Here is a 7,800-nt window from a genome sequence, read left to right as displayed (position 1 = left end):
CATGCTATAATTTTGCTAGAATTTATTGAGAATATTGCTTATACAAATATTCCAAAAGCTTGAAATAGGCAGAAAGGGTTTTGAACGGTTTTGCCTAATATTTTGAACATGACCATGTGTTGAAACTCCTATATATGGAATATATCTATTTGGTTTTGGGAAGCCATTTTGGTAATGGGATTTAAATAAAATATTTGGTGCAAAATATCTTCCCCAATTTGAGGACTTGTAGTACAAATCCAAACTCAGGGTTTTTGAAAGCTAAAATTAAGTAAATGCTCTTTGCTCCAAATAATATTTGGTAAAATAGTTTATGTTCCAATACACATGGCATGATCATTAGGCAAGGGTTTGGGTCAAGGAGGTGAGTCTAGAGAGTAGCAGGAACACTGTGATTCAAACACAAGCAATAAGCAAGCAAGCATACAAGCAAACACAACTACAATGCCAAGCGAACTCTGTTCGCCCCCCCCCCCGAGCTGGGGACCGAGCGGGTCAGCGCATGCTGGCGGAGGCGGTGTAATACCCTATTTTAAAATATCCTAACTGATTTGACTTTTCCCATAAATTAGGACCAATTAATTTTTTTGTGAATGCTTGTGATGCTTGAAGTGACTATTGTTTGCTTGCTTGCTTGTATGCTTGTGTTTGATTCTCAATAATTCATGTTACTCTCCAGACTCACCTCCTTGACTCAAACACTTTCCGAATGATCATGCCATGTTTGTAGGACCAAAAACTATTTTTATCAAATATTATTGTTATAAAAAGCATTTCTTTGATTTAAGCTTTCAAAAACCCCTGAGTTGGGATTTCTACTATAAGTCCACAAATTAGGGAACTTATTTTGCACCAATTATTTTATTTAAAATCCATTATCAAAATGGCTTCCCAAAACCACAATATTATTTTTTTAAAGTTATTTTCCTATTTCCTTTAAATGCCTTCCTGTGAGTCCAGAAATGGTCTCTTATGAAGGAAAGTTATTTTTATTGCTTTCAAAATATTTAAGAAAATTTAGGGAAACTCAGTGGACATATATATTCCATATATATGAGTTTCAACGCATGGTCATGTTCATAAAAATGGGCAAACCCCTTCAAAACCCTTCCTGCCTATTTCAAGCTTTTAGAATATTTCTATAATAAATATTCTCCATAAAATCCACTAAAATTCTAGCATGTCACATATGATATATGTGATGATCTTGCCAAGTTTCATCTCAATTAAAGTTAATTTGTCTCTCCTAATTATTCTAAAACCCTATATGTCCAGATCCAAATTTGAGCAACTCTACATTATCAAGTGTCTCCAATTGTGCTCAAATCTGGTGGACATGTTATCATACTGCAATAATGCATACACACAAAGTGGTGCATCAAGGAGAACAGAAGAACTAGTCCCAAGCCCCTCAAAACCCTCTCTGTTGATTCCTGACGTTGGGAAACTTTATATTATGAAGTTTCTCTAATTGACCCCCAACTTTTTTGGGGATGCCTTAATGCTCAAATAATGCCCCCACGCCAAATATTGTATTTCTGGGAATTGATTTGAATAGCTTTTTAAGAAGCAGGCCATTTCTGCCCATTTCACGGGTTTTCCAAGTCTATATTGGAAACCTTCTCCACCAAATCCCAAATTTGGTGTCCAAGCTTATTTTCATCTATGGTTTGATCCTGTTGAGTTTCATACCAATTGAAGTCCATCTGGTTGCCCTCACACTCATCAAACACCTTGTGTGCACTCACCTAAGTGGCTACTTTGGCCCCTTCCACTTTCACCCTTGATGTTAAATTTCCACAACACTATATAGTTACATTTTACCTCTAGTAGCTTTGCCATGGCCTCTGGTGAATTATTGGAGAGAGACTCCATGTAACTATTTCTCATTTTTATCCTTGGATCACCATTTTTACCCCTCTTCTCCCACTTCTGCTTAATCCAAAGCTGCCACCTTCTTACAGGGCATCTCTATTATGTCAAGGCATTATTTCAAACCAAGAGATAGCATGCTCATGTAGGAAAAAATGAGCAGCACATCTACAAGTTGAATTCTGGCTCAAATATAGCCTTGTACACCAAATACTAGCTACCCTCCTCTGCTTGAGCACAGACTTGGCAGTGTTGTAGTCCTTCTGTAGCCAAGCATGCTAGACAAGGCCCCATCCTGAGATCACTCCATTAAGCACCCTCAATCCTAGCCCTAACTTTGCTGTTGCAAACTAACCTGCAATCAAAACCCCACCTAACCAGCTCCAATATGGTCCAAACTCCACCAGTGTGTCGTGGCACGGATGCCTTGCATGTTTGAGACCTTGCTCGGGCCAGGGGTTGGCTTTGGACACGTAGAAGGGGTGGTGACCACCACCCTGGCCTGCAGTATGGGTGCTCTGCGCCTTGTTTCTTTATTCCAGACCTCGTCCCGCCGTTGCTAAGTGTCTCAGAGCACCAGGGCATCTCCCTTGACTAGTCCAAGCCCTTCCCGAGCTTTCCCCTCGCCTCCCCGCCATTTGTCCTCTTCCCCAAGCCTTTGCCACCTCCTGCACCTCTTCCTCTCTCCCTGGAGCACCTCGGAGCCACCTCTGCCCTCTCCTTCCTTGAATGTGTGGCAATGGCCAAATGCATGCCGCCAGCCTCCGCACACGCCCGCACCTAGCCGGGTCGTCCCCCTCTCCCTTGAAGCCTCCCCGACGTGCCCCCGTGCCTAGGGACTCTCCCCGCGCCCCTGCTATCCAACGGTGGCCTAGGCACCAGCCCTCACCGCCGACGTCGGCGGCATCCGCAGAGTCTGAAGCTCCCTCCTCCTAGAGGGGCTCCCCGGCGGAGCTACGGCTCCTGGCAGGTTCATCACCTCACGCCGAGGGGGCAGGTGGCCAAAGGAGATGCATGCAGCCAACCGGTTCGGCCTCCTCTGCTCCTCCCTCGCCGAATGGGCGGAAGAAGAAGGGCCTGACAGGCAGGGCCCCCTGTCAGCCCCCCAATGGTCGGGCCCGCGTAAGGTAAGTGGAGGCATAACCGGTGTAGTACGCCTTCGGCGTGGCCTCCTCCTATGCCGGACCGAGCCTCTGGGCCGGCCCAAGGCCTATCTAGCGCGTGCTGCGCGATATATTTCCTCTCGAGTATATCTCCTTTTACCTTCTTCGTTTATCAAAAACTTTGAAAATCCATATACAGTTCAAATCAACTCCAAATTTGATGATTAAAATTTGTGGAGGTCCCTAAAATCAAGGCTTGTCCATTTATGCCCATTTTAATATTTTAAATCCCGCTTTGTAAATTCCTATATCATTGAAATCCACGCCAAATGGAATGATTCCAATTTTGAGAGCCTTCTTATAACTTGCCCTATTTTTGAAACCTTGGTCAACATTTTTGTATGACATATTTCTATTGCAATAAATAAATAGGTTCCTTTAGCCATTTATCCAATGTTAGAAAATCCCTAGTATATTCATATCAACTCCAAATCTAGTGAAACAACTTCCTAAATGTTTCTAAAATTATGCTATGTTAAATGAGTGCCTCCACTCATTTTATAATGATATTTTTTGTAGGCTTCTTTAACGATCACCTATTCCTTCTTTCATCCATTCTAAAATCCCTGATGGTCCAAATCTCGTATAACAAGCTTGAGGTATTTTTGTTATGACCAGAGTGGTCCAAGAAAAATAATATTCCTATTTGTTTAGCACTTTTGTTTCTGCTTGTTGTGTGGCTTATTGTGTTTGTTTCCGACGATAGTTGATGGAGTACTCGGAGTTGGACCGGAAGACCTCGAAGACCCCGAGAACTTATGAGAGCAAAGGCAAGCAGCCCTTTGACCATCTTTGAGCAAATATTATATTGCATGCTAGTAGAGCAATTATTTCCGTTGGATATGATCATGAATATTCGGTAAATCATCGATGTGATGTTTCCGATGGCTCCTACGGAGCACTTGCATTTTGAGCATGATCCTACCACCTATAAGGATCACACTAATATCATGTTGACAAGTAGAGTTAAGCATAGTAGAAGCATGAGCATGATGATGGTAAAATCAAAGGTTTATGAAAACCCCATCGGGTGCCACTAATGCTCAAGGGTGATGATGAGATACGTGACCACTTGTGAAGAAGTGGTGCACCGGGTGTATTTTGCTGTGAGTGGTTTCAGAAATGGGATTAGATTTATGATGTTTCAACTGTCCCAATCTTGCATGTGTGACCATGTTACCCCTTTGTGGGACGGGGCTTTATTGATTACTCTGGTCGGTGCTAGCAAAGAGCCACATTACTAGTGGCGGGAGTGATGTGTGGTCACTCTCGTGATAGGGTCGTGCCAGGTAGGGTGACTACGCCGTTTTTTGTGTTCCGGGCACATCGTTGGTCCCCACATGGATGATACTATCCACAGTTGGTGCTCGTAAAACGTACAGTATGTGGGCTGGGTACCAGTCGAGTGGACCTCTTTGTCTAGTATCGTCAGGGGAAACGCATTGATCGGTACTTACCTCGGATATGTTATATACCATGAGTCGTGGATGACACGGGATTTTCTCGGATCTCGTGGGTGCAGCGTACAACCTCTATAGATTGTAAAACTATTTAAATAGTCGTGTCCACGTTCAAGGACAGTTGGGTGGTTCTACTTAAACTGTGTCTAGTCGTTTCCGCATAAACCAAGTGTGAGTGTGTGTGCTCGAAAGCGTTATTTGAGTAAGAGTTGATATGACTAAGTTTGCTGACTTGGCATATCGGGTGAACCCAAAGTGTTCAGCCCTTAACAGATATGGTGATATCTGTAACCTGCTCTTCTAAATACCATCTAGATTATGTTGCACATCCATCTATGACCATGTTTATTTACAAACAAGTTGCTATCCACCATTACTACATATTACTTGTTATCATACCAAATGAATTAACACAGTCCTGCTCCGGTGGTCCCCACCCGTGTCCGGGAAGAATCCGGGCATGATCTCGTGGGATATCTAACAAAGCCAGTGCATCCCTCATCATGATCATCGACTGAACCGGACTTAGAGGACCCCGATCATGAGTGATGTTATTATGTGATGTCGAGATACCCCACATGATCGACACCATCTTTGCCCTGTCAACATCCGAGAAATGCTGATCACATAAAATGCAGCTATTAGGGAGAACATCTATTTCTAGTATTTATTTTGTAATAGGTACTCTATATACTACTACCAAACAAGCATTTTATTTACAACCAATGTATTCGGAGGGAATCAAAGAGTGCCTAGAAAAAACGTGAAAACACACTCTGGGTCGAACGGGAGGGTCCCACTGCAACCATGTACACGTCTCATGGTCGATGCAGAACTGTTTTTTGGTCAAAAGAAAAGATAAACAGGCCATGAGCACCATACCAGTCCAGACCTTCTTTTGCTTCGGATGATTAATGGAAAAGAGAAAGAAAAACGTCGACGCGGCCGCGGTGGGTCGTACTGGATGCCGCACCACGCCCGTAAACCGAACCCCGCCAACCAGGATCAACAACGATCCGGTAGGAATTGAAAGTGCCTGCGTCCCCTGCCAGCCAGCCCAAACAGTGCTCCACGGGCCGCCGCCAGCCCCGTCGGGCTGTCAGCGGAGGCCGCCTTAACGCCGCCGCCCGCCCGTTCGTCCCAGCCGCAGTGGCGCCACGCGGTTTATCTCGACCGCACGCCACCCACGCATTGCCGCCTACCCATGCCCACCACCACCTGACCACCCCACCACCACTAGACCACCCCACCCAAAGTGCAGCTACTCCAGCCTGCGAGGCTGTCACGTCCCGCCTCGCCCCTCCCTCCCAACAAGTCCTCCCCCTCCTCCTCCCCCACCATGTCGTTCCTTCCTCCGTTCCTGACTGTAGGAAGCCTTTAGTTAGCACAGACGTTAGTTAGGATAAAACTTCTTTCCAGACCCTTCAAAAGTACTTACAAACCTGTATCTTTCTCACCTCTCCTACATTTTCAAAGGAATAAAGGTTTTTGCCTTAGCACTTCCACACTTATTCTTTTGGCACTCCTCGTCTCCTTTTTCAAACCTGCAAATGGCCACTAGCACCCTTAGGTCTGACCCTGGGATTGCCAAAAATCCTCGTAGGTAACTTAGAAGGAACCAGCCTTTCCGAGCGACCACCCATGTACTTGAAGGACAAGGATGACAACGCTACGTCATACGACACCAATAGAAGTACTTCCATGAGGAACAAGGACATCGAGGCCCAGAAGATGGCGACACCCTTGGCACTGTTCCGGAGTGATGCCACCTTCACCAATGATGATCAGGACATAATATGTGCAACACCATGATCTGCATCGCTAATAGAGCGACCCTGTCAATATCAAGGTTGAGTCGACTACCACCGATGGATGAGAACCTTGCCATTTGGTCCGCCTCACCTTAGTGAGCAGGAAAACGGTTCTTGTCATCCCCCTCTCTAGGTATCGATATTGTGATCAACATGACTGATGGGTCCGAGCTCTATCATGCCTCATTGACCTCATTCCATAAAGGTCGTCCGCGTGGAACTCTCGACGCCTTGGAAGGCAAGAAGACAATGGTAGGATTATGAAGACAACACAGGACAGTGTCGACGACAGGCATGAGGAACCACCATTGTCGGCAGCTCACTAGCTAGGAAGTCATCAAGAATTCTATCAACTCAACCCAAGTCTTTTGGGCTAGCAACAACAAGAGACGTGGCAACACCATGAGAAAACCTAGAACACTAAGCGAACCCTCTTCGGGACGCGAACCAAGCATGATTGTCGAGTCCGAGAACCCCTAGGGTAGGTGAGTCGTGAATCCCCTATGCGAAGTCGAGTCCGTGAATTGGTTCAGATGGAACCATGTTGTGTGTTGTTTCTTTTTGTTGTTTGTGCCTTTATATAAGTCGTGCTTTTGCTCTAGGCAACTAGCACACAATTATATCACCTGTCATATCTTGATGTTCGAAATGATTTTTGGCACTTGTTTGAGTTGACTTCCTAACACTTGTTTGACTGCACCTGCACTATAGCACCCCTTAGGAACTCTCCTGTGTGCTACTACTCTCTCTCTCTCTCTCACCCCTTTCGACAGCTGAAGATCAGCAAGACAAGATGAACCAGGGATCCACTTCGACGGACAACTAACGCCGAAGACACTGACTATACCATTCTTAACCGCACGTATCCCGTAGGTGTTATGCTTTCCCTCAAGACCGGAAACCTCTCTAGACCATCCGAACCTCCACAAGCCTTCTGGCTCAAATTTCTGGTTACGTGTCTAACACACGGCTTTGCCAGAATGCACGTCGAGCCCCGATAAACCCCGCTTAGCACTGGGTTCTTTATGGAACAAGTGATCATGATGAACGAGTATCCTTCATTCTTAAGCCAGCACCAAAACCATGATGCCATAAGATGGACCGTTCTTGGATATGAGAGTATTAGACTAAGGTTGTTGTGATGACTATATGTGTCTTTAGGATGTAACTAGACTATCTTGGTGGATCATGAGATCCTTATAAAGGTAGGTGAACTTGGTGGAACAAGTTGATATAGAAGCATAACCTACATATTCCTGGAGTAAGTTTGGATTCAGTAGGACGATTATGATCACGAGCAATAATTCTTGGTGGTATAATTGACTTTATCAGGTAGATGACATGATTTGATGAATTTACCATAATGAATTGGATTAACAAGTAAGAGTCTTATAGGACTTGAGTTTTGGATTTGAATAGGTAATCCCTATAGAGTATTAATGATGTATGAGGCCACATGGTTCAGAGTAAATTGGATTTAGCCCGATGATCTCG

This window comes from Hordeum vulgare, chromosome 4H, assembly GCF_904849725.1.
Source record: "Hordeum vulgare subsp. vulgare chromosome 4H, MorexV3_pseudomolecules_assembly, whole genome shotgun sequence".
Classification (NCBI taxonomy): Eukaryota; Viridiplantae; Streptophyta; class Magnoliopsida; order Poales; family Poaceae; genus Hordeum; species Hordeum vulgare.
This window is presented reverse-complemented; position numbering follows the sequence as displayed.